Source organism: Danio aesculapii, chromosome 21 (assembly GCF_903798145.1).
Source record: "Danio aesculapii chromosome 21, fDanAes4.1, whole genome shotgun sequence".
In the NCBI taxonomy this organism is placed as follows: domain Eukaryota; kingdom Metazoa; phylum Chordata; class Actinopteri; order Cypriniformes; family Danionidae; genus Danio; species Danio aesculapii.
The window spans coordinates 19899390-19915713 of record NC_079455.1 but is presented as its reverse complement, the minus strand read 5'-3'; the positions used below and the strand labels follow the sequence as shown (position 1 = coordinate 19915713).

The 16324-nt window shown below is 37.8% G+C and overlaps 1 protein-coding gene across 1 annotated transcript in view; it reads left to right on the top strand.

Annotated features, from left to right (window-relative positions):
* Window positions 1-16324, top strand: part of caln2 (calneuron 2) — a 72601-nt gene that overhangs the window by 41182 nt on the left and 15095 nt on the right. The window lies entirely within an intron of this gene.

Below are 16324 nucleotides of genomic sequence, written 5' to 3'. Positions count from 1 at the left end.
GTGGACACACCCGTATGGAGTGTCCCCTTCGTCCCATTCGGACTTCAGTGAGTGTATTCAGTACGAATATTGAACAATGTAAACCACTTACTACCACCGTACAAATAACTACTGCCTCTATTTCTCTCCTTGTCACAGCCCTCATCGACTCCGGGTCAGCAGGGAACTTCATCTCCCAATCCCTCTGTCGTCAACTCCACCTACGTACTGAGGCGTCCTCGCATATATACCAGATACAACCGATAACCCAGTGCACTCGATCCTCGACCCGTATCCATCGACAATGCGAAGACATCCTTCTTCAAGTGGGGTTGTTACATCAAGAGAGGATTCAATTTCTGGTTCTGGAGGGTGCAAATATGGACATCATTCTAGGGCGCCCGTGGCTGGTGAAGCACGATCCCATCATCTCTTGGGGCACAGGAGAGATAAAGAAATGGGGATCTGGATGTACACCTACCTGTTTTCCAAATCTCCCTCTTCAAGGTCGGAACCCCATTTCTTTGTTTACAACATCGGTCGAGAGTCCTCCTGAGAAGCAGTCTATCCACATTCCTAAGGAGTACAGCTCCTTTCATGATGTCTTCTGCCCCAAGAGAGCTTCCCAGCTACCGCCGCATCGGCCATGGGACTGCGCGATCGACCTAGTTCCAGATGCCCAGTTGCCAAGAGGTAGGATCTACCCGCTCTCGCTTCCAGAGAATCAGGCAATGGAAGATTACATAAGGGAGGCTCTGAGTCAGGGGTACATACGTCACTCAAAATCACCAGCCGCCTCAAGCTTCTTCTTTGTGGCCAAGAAGGACGGAGGGCTGCGTCCATGCATCGACTACAGGGTCCTAAATAACGGTACAGTAAAATACCGATATCCCCTTCCTCTGGTACCAGCCGCTTTGGAACAGCTCCGAGAAGCTAAAGTCTTCACTAAATTGGACCTCCGCAGCGCGTATAATCTGATAAGAATACGTGAGGGGGACCAATGGAAGACAGCATTCGTGACCCCTACTGGCCACTATGAATATGAGGTCATGCCTTACGGTCTGGTCAACGCCCCCTCCGTATTCCAAAACTTCATTCATGAAGTCCTCCGGGAGTTTCTTCACCACTTTGTAATAGTGTACATAGATGACATCCTCATTTACTCCCGGAGTGAGGCCGAACATCGCCAACACGTTGCGGAGGTCCTACACACATTGAGAGAACATCACCTCTACCTCAAAGCGGAGAAATGCTCATTCCACCAGAAGTCGATTCATTTCTTGGGATACATCATTGACCAAACCGGTATACGTATGGATGGGAAGAAAATTGAGGCTGTTCTATCCTGGTCAGAACCCACTTCCATTAAGGAGCTCCAGAGGTTTCTTGGGTTTGCTAACTTTTATAGACGGTTTATCAAGGACTACAGCAGGATTACATCACCTCTCACTAATCTCCTCAAGGGTAAACCCAAAGGACTGGAGTGGACCAAAGAAGCAGCCGCAGCCTTCCGCCTTCTTAAGAAGGAGTTCACAAGGGCCCCACTCCTGACTCATCCTGACCCAAATCTTCCTTTCGTGGTGGAAGTGGACGCATCCACCACCGGCGTCGGGGCAGTATTATCCCAACATCATGATACACCGCCCCGACTGCATCCCTGTGCCTATTTCTCTCGGAAGTTGAGCCCGGCGGAGCAGAATTACAGCATAGGAGACAGGGAGCTTCTAGCAATCAAGCTAGCCTTGGAGGAGTGGCGTCACTGGTTGGAGGGAGCCAAACATCCGTTCCAGGTGATCACAGATCACAAAAACCTCCAATATATCAAAGAGGCCAAGAGACTATGTCCACGTCAAGCCAGATGGTCACTTTTCTTCTCACGTTTTGATTTCTCCATTTCCTATCGTCCAGGACCCAAGAATCTAAGAGCAGACGCTCTCTCTCGTTTACACGAGCATCACGATCATGAAGAACTCCCAACGAAGATTCTTCCCGAACACATCTCCATTTGTCCGATCACCTGGAACGCTCCTCCAGTCGTTGCCACTCCGGAAGCCCCTGCTCCGCCGGGATGCCCTCCTCATCGGCAGTTCATACCACCTGAACACCGGGTAGATCTGATCCACTCCTTACATACCTCGCTAGGCACTGGACATCCAGGGATCAACAATACTCTCTCGCTAGTATCCCAACGATTCTGGTGGCCAAACATGGCAAGGGATGTGAGGCAATATGTTCAGGGCTGTAAGGACTGTGCCCAATCCAAGAGCCCACGTCATCTACCCGCTGGAAAGCTCCATCCCTTGCCGATTCCGAACCGTCCCTGGTCACACCTAGGAGTGGACTTTATCACTGACCTCCCCTCGTCAGAAGGTAATACCTGTATTCTAGTCATCGTAGATAGATTCTCAAAGTTTGTCAAACTAATCCCTCTGAAAGGTCTTCCCACAGCCTTTGAAACAGCCGACAATATCTTTAATCTAGTCTTCAGGTCATTTGGTATTCCAGAAGATATTGTGTCGGACAGAGGTCCACAGTTCATCTCACGTCTATGGAAAGCCTTCTTCAAGCTCCTAGGTGTGGCCGTCAGCCTCTCTTCTGGATATCATCCCCAAACCAACGGGCAGACAGAGAGGAAGATTCAGGAGGTGGGACGGTTCCTGAGGACCTTCTGCAGTGGTCACCAGAGCTCCTGGAGCCAGTATTTGGGCTGGGCAGAATATGCCCAAAATTCACTGCGGCAACCCTCCACCGGACTCACGCCATTCCAGTGCGTCCTGGGCTTCCAACCACCGCTCTTTCCCTGGGATGGCGAACCATCTGATGTCCCCGCAGTGGATCACTGGTTCCGGGAGAGCGAGAGAGTCTGGGACGAGGCTCATCAACATCTGCAGAGGGCAGTCCGTCGAAGCAAGGTAACCGCCGATAGAAGAAGGTCTGAAGAACCCAGATACACACCCGGACAAAAGGTGTGGCTATCCACCCGGGACATACGCATGCGACTGCCCTCTCGCAAGTTAAGTCCCCGATTTGTTGGTCCCTTCACCATCGTGGAACAGGTTAACCCCGTCACCTACAAACTACAATTACCCTCTCACTACCGTATTCACCCTACATTCCACGTATCACTCCTGAAACCCTATCACGATCCTGTTCTTCCCTCCACAGAGCCTGACCACGAAGAGGAACCCCCTCCTCCACTGCTCCTAGAAGAAGGAGCCGTCTACGCAGTGAAGGAGATCTTGCGTTCCCGACGTCGTGGTGGCCAGTTGGAGTACCTGGTGGACTGGGAAGGGTACGGCCCCGAAGAAAGGACATGGGTTCCCAGAGCTGATATTCTCGATCCTAGTCTCATGGTGGAGTTTCATGAGAGCCACCCTGAGTTCCCAGCGCCTAGAGGCAGAGGGAGACCACCACGGCGTCGGAGGTGTCGGCCCTCAGGAGCGGGCCCTGGGGAGGGGGGTACTGTCACGGATTGGTCAGGCTCTCACGATCCCCACTCACGAAGATCACCATCACCTGACTTCTAATGAGCACACAGCTGCATCACATTCACGAGCACCAGATAAAAGCACAGCACTCCAGTCGCTCATTGTCCGGGCTCGTCTCGACGAAAGCGGACAACTGAGCGACCACTCAGCGTAGTCATCCTCAGCTAAAACAAACGCTTTACTTACCTGTTCTCTTTGTATTCCTCCTAGTCTTCCTGGTCCACCCGAATCGTCCTGTCTTCCAGTCCTTCCAAGTCTGTGTCATCCTCTGTCAGCTGTATCTGGTGTGTGCGGTCCATCCTCGTGTATTCCTGTTACCCAGCCACGGAGGAAAAGACCCCAACATCATTCCTGATCCTCCTGGCTATCCTTCATGTGCTCCTTGTTGTCATTTAATAAACACCCTAACGTTTCCTTACCTCTGTCTCCTGTCCGCTTCATAACACTAATAGAGAAAACTCCAGATCTGTTTTTACTTTACTGTGACGGTTGGGTTTAGGGTTGGGGTGTAGGGGTAAACGTTAATAAAATACAACCAATGGGAAATTTAATAAATTATGTAAATAATTCTTGTGGTTAATCAGCTATACTAATAGAAAACTTCATAACAGAGAACTTCAGATCCAGATCTGTTTTTACATTACTGTGACGGTTGGGTTTAGGGCTGGGGTAGGGGTAGATGTTAATAAAATACAATTAATGAGAAATTTTAATAAACAATATAAACAATTATCGTTAACTTCTGGCCTCAGCCGTATGTGATCTATAGCTGATTAACCATGTGGATGGATGATAACAGCCTTCTGAGACTACCAGTAGGTGCAGAAGGCCCCTACTGGCCCATATCTATCAGCTGATAATCACTGATAACGTCCATTCAATCGAGTGATAACATTCGAATTGGCTGCTCTGGACCAGTCTTATGTTTTATGAGTAAATTTTATCAATAGTCAAAAAAATACATCATATGGGTCAAAATTATAGATTTTTCTTTTGACAAAAAGTAAAATTCATATTCCATGAGGATATTCTATACGTTTCCTATTGTAAATATCTCAAACCTCAATATTTATTAGTAATATGCATTGCTAAGAACTTATTTAGACAACTTTAAAAGTGATTATCTCAAATAAATAGATTTATTCCAGATTTTGTATCTCAGAAGTTGTATCTTGACCAAATATTGTCCTATCCTAACAAATTCTGACTCTTAAAATGACTGATTTTTTGGTCCAGGGTCTTATTTTGCAAAAATATATTGGATGACCAAATATATATAAATATAGCCTTCAATAGACCGTATCTTAATTAAAGTCATTGAAAGTTTTAGAAAGTGGGCAAAAGTGACCAAAGTAATGTTAAGAAACAAATGTATGTCCCTCATCTAATCAATGAAACAACATCCACTATCTTAATACAGATGTAAACACAGTTCTGAAAACTCTGAGACTGAAAGCAATATTTAGCCAGGTCATATTTAGCCAGGTCAATGCAAGTTGCTGCTATTAGAATAAGTATAAGAATAGGATATGTGTGGAGCTGAATGAAAATGATTCTGTGTGAAGTAATGGATGGCTGATAAACCCCAGACCCTCCTGTTACAATCGCCCTGCTCCCAAACGCACCATTGACGCCCAAATGCCATCTGTTCACTTCACACTTCCCAAAGTGACAGTTGCAGAACTGGCAGCTGAATTACAGGCTGTTAGTGCCTTGGAAATGATTTCACAAGGGACGGTTGTATATGTGTGTATGTGTGTGTGTGTGTGTTTGTAGTTGATGAGTATAGATTAAGTTATAGTAGAGGCATATCACTGCAGTTCCTCAAATGATTTTTCAACATTTTTTTTCTTGGCACTCGGTAATAAGATGTTGAAGTCTGTGATAGCACAGCACAGACGGTCCCCCATGATGTCCTGACGGAGTGATATAGTATCGATTGGCAGACTGCATGAGATATTCTGAATCATCTTGTCTCGATTAAGGATCGGCTTGCTTAGATTCAGCAGTGGCTTTGTGGGTCTCTGGGGAAAAAATAACATAAAACAGGCATGGATGAAAAACAGACATGTCTTTTTATTCGTCTAATACAGTTTGGTGTTTTAAAGTATATTTCACATTTAAGTATATTTCAGATCAGGAATTTTATATAAAATTAAACAACTATATGATTATTAATAACTATATTATTATTATTATTATTATTATTATTATTATTATTATTATTATTATTATTATTATTATTATTATTATTATTATTATTGTTGTTGTTGGTGTTATTTAAAATAAATCCAAAAATAATAATAAAATTTAACTTATAGTTGTAGTAGCAATTAATAGAAGTAATAATAGTAAATGAATATATATTTTAAAATATATATTGGTTTTATATTTATATTATATATGTTCATTTTTATTTTCCACCGTCAGTTCTGAGGGAGATTTTTTATAATAATAATAATAATAATAATAATAATAATAATAATAATAATAATAATAATAATAATAATAATAATAATAATAATAATTTAATAACGGCAATGTCATTATTATACTTATTATACTTATTATTATTATTATTATTAGGGTTGTTGTTTTTTATAATCAATCAAAACACAATAATAATTATTATTATCTTATAGTTGTTGCAAAATTTAATAAAACAAGTAATAGTAAATAAATATATATTTTAAAATATTATTTTTTTTTCTCCTAGATGCCAAATGTTATTTTATTTTCCACTGTCAGTCCTTAGAGATTTATTATTATTATTAATAATAACAACATAATAGAATTATTATGGTTGTTGTTTTTTTTGTTACAATTATTATTATTATTATTATTGTTTTTGTTGTTGGCATTATTTAAAATTAACCTATAGTCATAATAATAAATATATTATTATTATTAACTTATAGTCGAGTAATTATTTGAAGTAATAGTAAATAAATATTTTAAAATATATATTTATTATATTTTTTCTCCTAGATGCCTAATGTTATTTTATTTTTCACAATCAGTCCTTAGAGATGTTATTAATAATAATAATAATAATAATAATAATAATAATAATAATAATAATAATAATAATGACATAATATTAATTATTGTGGTTGTTTTTTGTTACAAATATTATTATTAATATCATTCTTGTTGTTGGTATTAATTAAAAAATAATCAATAGTAATAATAAATATATTAAATGAACAAATAATATTATTAATAATACTAATAAAAATAAACATAAAGTTGTAGTAGTAATTAATAGATGTAATAGTAAATAAATGTATATTATAAAATATATACTTTTTATATATATATTATATATATTTTTTATTTTATTTTACACAGTCAGTTCTAAGAGAGACTTATTTTAATAATAATAATTTAATAACGACATAATAAAATTATAATAATAATAATTGTTGTTGTTATCATTCAATATAATAATTATTGTATTTTAAAATATATAATTTTATATATTTCTCCACCTGGATGCGAAAATTTTTTTTTTTCCACAATCGATTCATAGATACTTTTATTAATAATAATAACAACATAATATAATTATTTTAGTTGTTTTTGTTATTATTATTATTATTATTATTGTTGTTGTTGTTGTTTTTGTTGTTGAAGGAGATCAATTGTAAATATAATGTACGTTTGACTTTAAGGGCCTTTTTTTTCATTGCAACAGTTATCTGTCACAATAATGTCCTTCATTTATATTCACCCCCTAAGGTTTTTGAGTCCGCAGACAGTGCACAAAACACAAAATAATGAAAGTAGTTAATAAATGCTATTTTAATTTGAGCATTCCCAACTGTGAGAGTGAGATGATCTGGTCGTTCGCCCCTCCGTCCTCCCATCAGTGTGTCTGATCGCTCCACATCAGCATTAATGTGGCTGTGAGTTATAGAGGGAAGCCAGCAAATGCGAAGGAAAAACAGTCGGGCTCCTATTTCATTGTGACAAATGCGTCTGGACACCTTCAACACGACACTTATCGCCCTCGTCCCCTGCTCACTGGGTCAACCACAAACATCAGCCTCTGACAGATTTCTTCATGGCCTGTTTCCCCCTGTGCGGACGCACTTCGCTGTGTGACATGAGCACTGGCCACAAAAACCAGACACACTTTAACATCAGCTCAGGGTTCTGGAGGCAAAGCCAATTATAAAGACACAATTGTTCTGTTCCCGAACTTAAAGGTCCCCTGAAGTGCTTTGAAATGTGGAGCTTTGTCTGATGTGTCACATCATTTTAACTGAAGCATGAAGACAGGGCAGGGCATATAGAGAAACCACTCCCCTTTTTCACTTCATTTTTAAAGTTGTTGAAATAAAGGTCGTCTGTATTTGTTGCAACTAATAAACGTAGAGTTCAGGTCAACTGTGTTTAGCTACCAATTTATATTTGGGCAAATTTATTGATTTATTTTCCTTCGGGTCGCCATAGAGTTTAGATTCCAACATCCAACATAGGCTCATTCTAAAAACGTAGCCCTATATACATTTCTGGAGATCGCAAAATATGTAACAAAGTACATATGGCTGCATTTTGTCTTTAAAACAAAGCTATGGGCGGTATGATGCCATTCCTTTTCTCGTTTATCAGCTGACCGTTTACCTGCATGTGGATGGCTTTTTCTGTTGTTACCAGTTTGTCTGGTAGCTCGACGCATACAGTTGAAGTCAGAATTATTAGCCTCCCTGAATTATTAGCCCCCCTGTTTAGATTTTTTCCCCAATTTCTGTTTAACAGAGAGAAGATTTTTTCAACACATTTTTAAACATAATAGTTTTAATAATTCATTTCTAATAACTGATTTATTTTATCTTTACCATGATGACAGTAAATAATATTTGACTAGATATTTTTCAAGACACTTCTATACAGATTAAAGTGAGATTTAAAGGTTTAAGTAGGTTAATAAGGTTAACTAGGCAGGTTGGGGTAATTAGGAAAGTTATTGTATAACGATGGTTTGTTCTGTAGACTATCGAAGAAAAAAAAGCTTAAAGGGGCTAATAATTTTGACCTTAAAATGGTTCATAAAAAATTAAATGCTGCTTTTATTCTAGCCGAAATAAAACAAATAAGACTTTCTCCAGAAGAAAAAATATTATCAGACATACTGTGAAAATTTCCTTGCTCTGTTAAACATCATTTGGGAAATAATTAAAAAAGAAAAAAAATCCAAAGGGGGATAATAATTCTGACTTCAACTGTACGTTGATGGACTTGAGATGCAGAGCGGAGTTGATCATGACAACGAGGTTCGAGTCTGGTGAAGAACAGTTCCAGCCTGAAAGTTGGTGAGACAAAAACAGAAGCCAAAAAATAAAATAAACAAGTAAATAACAGTGTGAGAATGTGATAAAATCTGAAAATGTGGTAAAAATCAGGCTCTTTTTCTGGATTGCTTTTCAAAATGCTGGGGTTGGGTTTATGAAAGGGGGTGGGCCGGCCAATCTGTGCTTTTTGAAATACTTTTGGTTGGGTTTAGGATAGGGGGAGGGTGGGGGAATCAGTCGGTTGGTCAGTCAGTCAGTGAGTCAACAACGGCCTCTGGTGGTTTTACGTGAAAAGAGCAGGCACAAATGGCACTCGCGAGAGAAATTTGGGATCTCAAAAAGTGTACACAGCGGCCTCTGGTGGATTCATGAAAACAAAAAAACTGCAAAAAAACTTCGCTCCTACGACGTATTTTGTTCTTTCCAGAAATGTATATAGGGGTACGTAATAAGAATGAGCTTGGGTTGTCATTATTCGCCCTAGCCCAAACCCAGACTTGACCCGCAGGTCGGGTCGGGCCCATATTTCCTGCCACTATCTTCGGGCCGGCCTATCAAGCCTAAATGGGCTGCATTTAAACAGCACAAACACTTCATAGTCTAATAACCCCTTATGGTTATGCCATATATTAGACGGTTCTGTATGAATAACTGAAGATGCTCTTTTAATGCATTCGCTCGTTATGTTAAATTATTTTAAATTACACGTCCCATCCATGCCCAACCTCAAATCATACCTGAACACTAACAGTTCCAAGTAAACTGTTTTGTGTGACATTCTCATAAAATCTCTCTGGTTTTGCATATCTTTGTTCTTAATTGTTCTTAGCCCTGGCAATTATGTTTATCTATATTGTATTATAATATTTCCTCTCCTGTTTCTCTTACGTTTATGTTCTTTAGCTGTCAATATACTTTACATCTATGGAAGAAAGAGTTAATAAAGATAGAGAATGTGTAACATCATATTCATCAAAAGACGGTTTATGTGAATGTAACGCTACCGGTCCGAGCAGGGCGCGAGCCGGCGATACCGGCATGGGAGACAAATGCTCTGAGGAGGCTAAAGATTGCAGAACAGTGTCTGTCGCTCGATCCGAGGAGTGAAGTTTACGCGATCACCATCTGGCTTCCGTTATATAAGGGCAAATATAGATGACCAAAACGTCATTTACTCATTTTACTCATACTCTTTTTATTACTATTAAAATAACCAAGGCATTGATATTAATATTAAATGCTACTTTTGTGCCTTCCTTAGCTTTTTTCTCGCTTATTTACTGGGTTACAAATATTAAATTATTCCATCTCCACCTGCTGGTGAAAAAGCAGCTGGCGATCTTTAATCTGTAATCTATTGCTTTTCCTGCAGTTCTCGGATGTAATGTTGAATTTTAACAGTCGAATTTGAACCACTGAATTTATGAAAACGAATATTTGGACTGAAATAATATGAACTGAAAATTGCCTTTTCAATATTATACATCGTATTTTTAAAGGGTATTGCATATTTTGTAAGTGAAATCTGGAAATTGAATATGAATTACTAAATTTATAAGTATGAAAACGTGTTTGAAATATTTTTCATTGAAATAATCACAGCTTAAATAAACAGATATGTTAAATTTCAGAACCTAAAAATACAAACCCTGCAATTCAAGTCATTAAAATGCAAGAACTTGTTAATTCGGTGTATTATTTTTTCAGTTTGTGCTATTCAACAAGCTTTTTAATTCAATACTTTTGGCATTGATTTTGTTCCATACTCGACCCAGAGCCCAACCTGGTCCGACACATGGTGCACAGGCTCGTGTAGGGTCAGGTTTAATTTTTTGTTGCTGATCTAACCTAACCTGATCTAGGTCTCCACAGTGGAATGAACCAACAATTACTATTTAGGTATTTTAAGTGACCTATATAAGTGTTGCAAGGGGACGGCAATAGGCAATTACTTAAGAGCATTTGATTGATCAGTAGATTTAATGAGAAGCTGAAGTATAAGTTGACGTCATAAAAATTGTTGATCCATAATGGCGAAAGTTAAAAAATGTGATTGTTTTGTCTTAGTTTTGGAGCACACAAGCTTAATAACCTTGAAACTAACATTGATTTTCTATTCTGATTCCATCTTCCCCTTTTGTTGTGTTTCATCTTTCTCTTTTGTATTTCAGATGTTAGGCTTTACTGTCATATAATTGTAGCCTGACCTTTCACACACCTGGAGTTGTTGTTTGTTTATGTGTGTTTGTTTTTGTGTGTTCGTTTTTGGTATACATGTGCATTGTTTTTGTGGCAAAACGAATAATAATCAATACTGAGAGACTAGCATATTAATATTACCACACAAAAAATACTTTTTATTTTAGGGGGGCTTTAATGAGATGCCTATTTATTGGAGTAAATTTATGCCAATTAAAACAAACAAATCTTTTGTGAAAATAAACATATACACTGATCAATTGAACTTTCTAAATAAAAACTTTCTGAAAAAAATGACAATCATCTAAAAAACAAAAAAAAAACACCAAATTAACAACATTTTCCCCCTTTACTTCCATTAAAGCCACACAATTCGTTATTAGATTGTTATATATACAAATTTAAATTCGCCATTCTGCAACAAACCTCCTGTGAGGGCAGGATTAACAGCGGTCCACTCTAATTGGTTACTCGATTGCTACTAGGGGTATCAAAATTAATTGTTTCTTCAGTGCACCGCGATGCAGACGCGGACAATTCGGTATCGGTTCAGTAATAATCATAACCAGTTATTATGTACTGACGTCAATTACCTCATATGCGCTCTGTTGCGAGGGAGGCGAGCGCAGGTATTTACAACACTACAGGCGCTAACTACTTAATTTCACTGCGTGTGTGTGTTTTCTGGAAAGTCTTTCATTTTCACTTATTTCTCTTCGATTGAGGGAATAAAAGTACTCCATTTCTCTCTCTCTTTCACTGTGGCCCATTTCAGCTGCTGACGTGACTTTTCCTGCCCTCTCTTTTCCTCTCGGCTGTATGCAAATTTCTGAATAAAAGCACGGGAGCGGTCGGTAACTCTGGTGTAATTTTAACAGGAGTGGGCGGTCTCACAATATCGCTCCTGAGCGAGCGAGCAAGTAAGCGTGTGTGTGTGTATGTGTGTGTGTGTGAGTGAGTGAGTGAGTGAGTGTGTGCGTGTGTGTTTGTTTGGTGCCGTCTATGTTTGTGTATGTGTGTAAATGAGAGACAGTGTGGTGCTGTGTGTCTGTGTGTGTGTGTGTGTGTGTGTGTGTGTGTGTGTGTGTTTATACAGACAACTTGTTATATTGCCACCCCCAAAATATAATACTGTGTATGGAAAGCATCGTCAATGCACCGTCATGCACCGAAATATCGAATTAAACCGAATTGATGCCATGATAATCGTAACCGAACCGAACTATGAGACCATTATAGGTTCACACCTCTAATTGCTACTCTGATTTTTATAGACAGCTCTCAGTCCCATTGACAGACTAGAGATATAGTTTCTCTAGATTAGGCAAGTCATTGTATAACGATGATTTGTTCTGCAGCCACTCAAAATATATATATATATATATATATATATATATATATATATATATATATATATATATATATATATATATATATATATATATATTGCTTAAGGGGGCTAATAATATTGACCTTATAACGGTTTTAAAAATTAAAACTGCCTTTATTCTAGCTAAAATATAACGAATAAGAATTTCTCCAGAAGTAAAAATTATTATAGGAAATACTGTGAAAAATTCCTTGCTCTGTTAAACATCATTTTGAAAAAAAAATTCACAGCAAGACTAATAATTTTGACTTCAACTGTATATGTATTTAGTGTTATCCATTATATATTTAATCTGCAACAACACTGTAAACTTTAATAAGGATATGTTTGATCATTACCATACGATTGGTCATTACCTTTTGAATGCATCATTAAGCAAATGCTGATTTTTCCACATGAAAGACCCACAAATGGCAGTTTAACATGCTACTTCATCTCTGATATGATAGGAAATTAAATAAAAGGAAATGTGGAGGATGTTAACTGTGACAAGATGTCTGACAGGACCATTTAACCATGGCAAGATGTGCTGAACTAAGCAATTGAACACAAAATATTTCAGGGCACAGTAGGTGAACGTCTTTTATGTTGTTCATGTGTAATGCGGATGCAGGTTTTTTAACGGAGCTGCTGTGTTGTGTTATATTGACTAAAAAGCATGAATTTAAAACAAACTGTGTAAAGTATTACAAGACGATCGATGTGTAAATTACCCCAACAATAGAACCAACATTTTAACTCTCTGAAATAGTCTATTATTATGAATTTGTTTTGTTCTGCCTGTCTTTATGAGAGCTCTCCCAAATCATTTTCACAGAGGTATTTTCATTCTCACATTAATCATGTTCCTGTCATTAAAACCAGAGCGTTCGGGTAATTGAAACGTTAATCACATGCTGTACTGGGCGGTTCTTCACGATTGATGGTCAGAGATGAGAATCAATATAAGCTTTCAGTGCCACCGCGGTGAAATAAAAAAAACACAGTAAGTGTAAATCTGTAATAATCAGAGGCCTTCAAGCACCTGTCAGATCAAACAGACTGTGTGGATTACGGCCAACAGTCACACAAACACAGACATTAGCATTTACTCACATGAGCAAGACCTCCTACTAAATCGCTCCTATATTAATGGCATCAGTAATGTCAAATGAAAAGGATAGGAAGAAAAGGAATGTATAGTTAGTGCGACAGTACCCAGCAAACAATTTTGTGTTTAGTAGACGTCTAATAGACATCTAAATGTAGACAGCTTGGCTAAAACAAGGCTAAATTTGGGCTATCAGTAAAAATCTAATAGACATCTAAGAATAGCCCAAAACTAGACTAGTCGAAAGCAGGTGAATACCAAATGAGAGGATAATCACTCGGGCTAACAGTTGAGGTGATGCGCGCGACTATTTAAAACTCGTGCGCGCTCCCGTTTCCTTGCATGAAGCAACTGTGTCTAGAAACACAACTGATGTGATCGGTTCTCTTTCAAGTAGACTAGACAAAACGTGATGAACATGCACCCACGGTCTTGCTGCTTTCAAGAGTTCCAGATTTATCTTATTGTAAGCAGCACCAGTTGCTTTTGCTTTAACCATTCTATGAACAGATTATTTATGGGTCTAATGTTAACCATGTGTGTGTGATCATCCTTTCATTATCACACGGAATGTTTTTTACCTGCTTTTTTTTGCGTTAATATTGTTTAATTATCATTTTTTACAATAACATTGCTTTAATGGGAGATTATCTCCCCATTTATGTGTAGTTAACTAGTGATCTGGGACCTTTAGCCAGGACAGATTACTGTTCATATGTTTTGTTAAATAAAAAGTATTGGATACAGATATCTTAGCTTGTTTTGACACATTTAAAAAATTTACGGCTAAGAAATAATTAATTGTTTATGTTTGGTGTGGTCAGTGATAAATTTGGTAAATCCATCATTTTGAGCTCTGAAATTATGTGTAAAATACTTTGAAACCATGACCTATTTGCTCATGATTATGTGAAATGAATGAGGATGCATGTGGAGATAACGCAAAATCTAAATTTATTAATTTGTAAATTTAGCATGTCAGAGTCATATTTATGTGTATAAAATATATTTCCCAACAATAAAATTGTGGCTAGTGAAAATGGCGAGTGGCTAGTAATGTTGGAAAACTACTAGCCTCAGTGGCTGGTGATCAAAAGAGTTAATGTCAAGGCCTGTAGATTACCATCAGCAGTTAAATGACTTCCATTGTATAAGGACATCTTAGTATTGTTTTCTGTGTAAAGAGTAAGATTTCATTTTTCATTGTTTCATTTTCATTCTGTATTTTGACATTTTAGTTTAAATTGTTCAAATCCAAACTAGTTTGTTTAGATTTAAAGGGCACCTATTTTACCCCTTTTTCAAGATTTTAAATGAGTCTTTTGTGTTTCCAGAATGTGTCTGTAAAGTATCCGCTCAAAACACCCATCAGATTATTTATTATACCTTTGTAAATCTAAGAAATTTGAGCTGTTAAAACTTTGTAGCTGTTTTTGTTGCCTGATTTAGTTCTCCCCGCCAACTATTCCCATGTGCGTGTCAGAGCCGTAGCCTTCATGTAGATAAACAGCACAGTGACAGACAAGAATGAAGCAGATCTCCCTTACTACAGTAAGAACTTTCCCAACTGTTATTTGATTTATTTGTTGTGGAGTTAATTCAAGCCTTTCTGCAACGATGAGTCACACACAATGTCGTTATAAAGTTTGCACGAACACACACATACACACACATGCATTTGCATGGTCAATGTGACAGGATACACGTTAATATCCACTGCTGTATGGACAGCCGTTTTGTTAATGTACAAAATAAAATTTATTTAAGTCCAAGAGCCGGGATTGAAGCGTCTTTTTTTATTGTACTGATACTATGCGGCTGTGGTGTTGAATTACAAAGCAATTTTACTGTATTCATTACCAACATGCACTGTTTTAAAAATGTTTAAACTTGTAAAACTTGATCACATTTGATCATGATTGATAATCACAGTGAGATGAACAGATCTTTTAATCCCAGTTGCTTTGACCATGTCCTGTCTTGTTGATATGATTATACACGTTACTACAGAGACATGTTAATATGGGTTTGTCAATCAATTTGGTGGGAAACTGCACTCCTGTGTCATGTCGGCCTCAAAATGGCAGGGATTTGGATCCTATTTTAACATTAGGAAATTTATAAAAAGAGACTTGGGTTTCTATCACCCCAATATGACTGTGGACACACTATACATAGACACAGTTCTGTCCAAACAGCTTACAAAAGATGATTTTATGCCCCACATATTATGCCCCTATAGGATGTCAAATAAATCTCTCGTGTTCTCAGAATGTGTATGTGAATTTTTGCTCTAAAATACCCCACAGATCTTTTATTACAGCTTGTGAAATTTTCTCTTTTTTGGGGTGTATGCATAAACACATTTGTGTTTGTGTCCCTTTAAATCCAAATGAGCTACAGCTTTTCAGAAGAATAGCTTTTACGTGCTCGTTACTATTATTACGTATCTATATTATCATATCTCGTTACTATTATTACGTTACTATATCTCATGCAGCCAAAATTTCAGAAATGACCAGTAGTGGATTAAAGCCTGACACTGTATCCTAACAACACAAGACTCAACAAGATTCCAGCTACAAGCAATACATGAAAATAATAATTTTGTTTACATAAATGCAATAAATTGGTTGAAAATGCATTAATAATTGCATTTATATTGTCACAAATCTTTATAGTAATAAATTATTTTTAAAAAAATGAAGTGGTTAGCACTGTCGCCTCACAGCAAGAAGGTTTGAATCCTTGGGCCATTTGGCATTTCTGTGTGAAGTTTGCTTGTTCTCCCCATGTTCGCGTGGGTTCCTTCCGAGTGCTCCAGTTTCCCACAGCCCAAAGACATGCGTTATAGGTGAATAAACTAAATTGGCCATAGTAC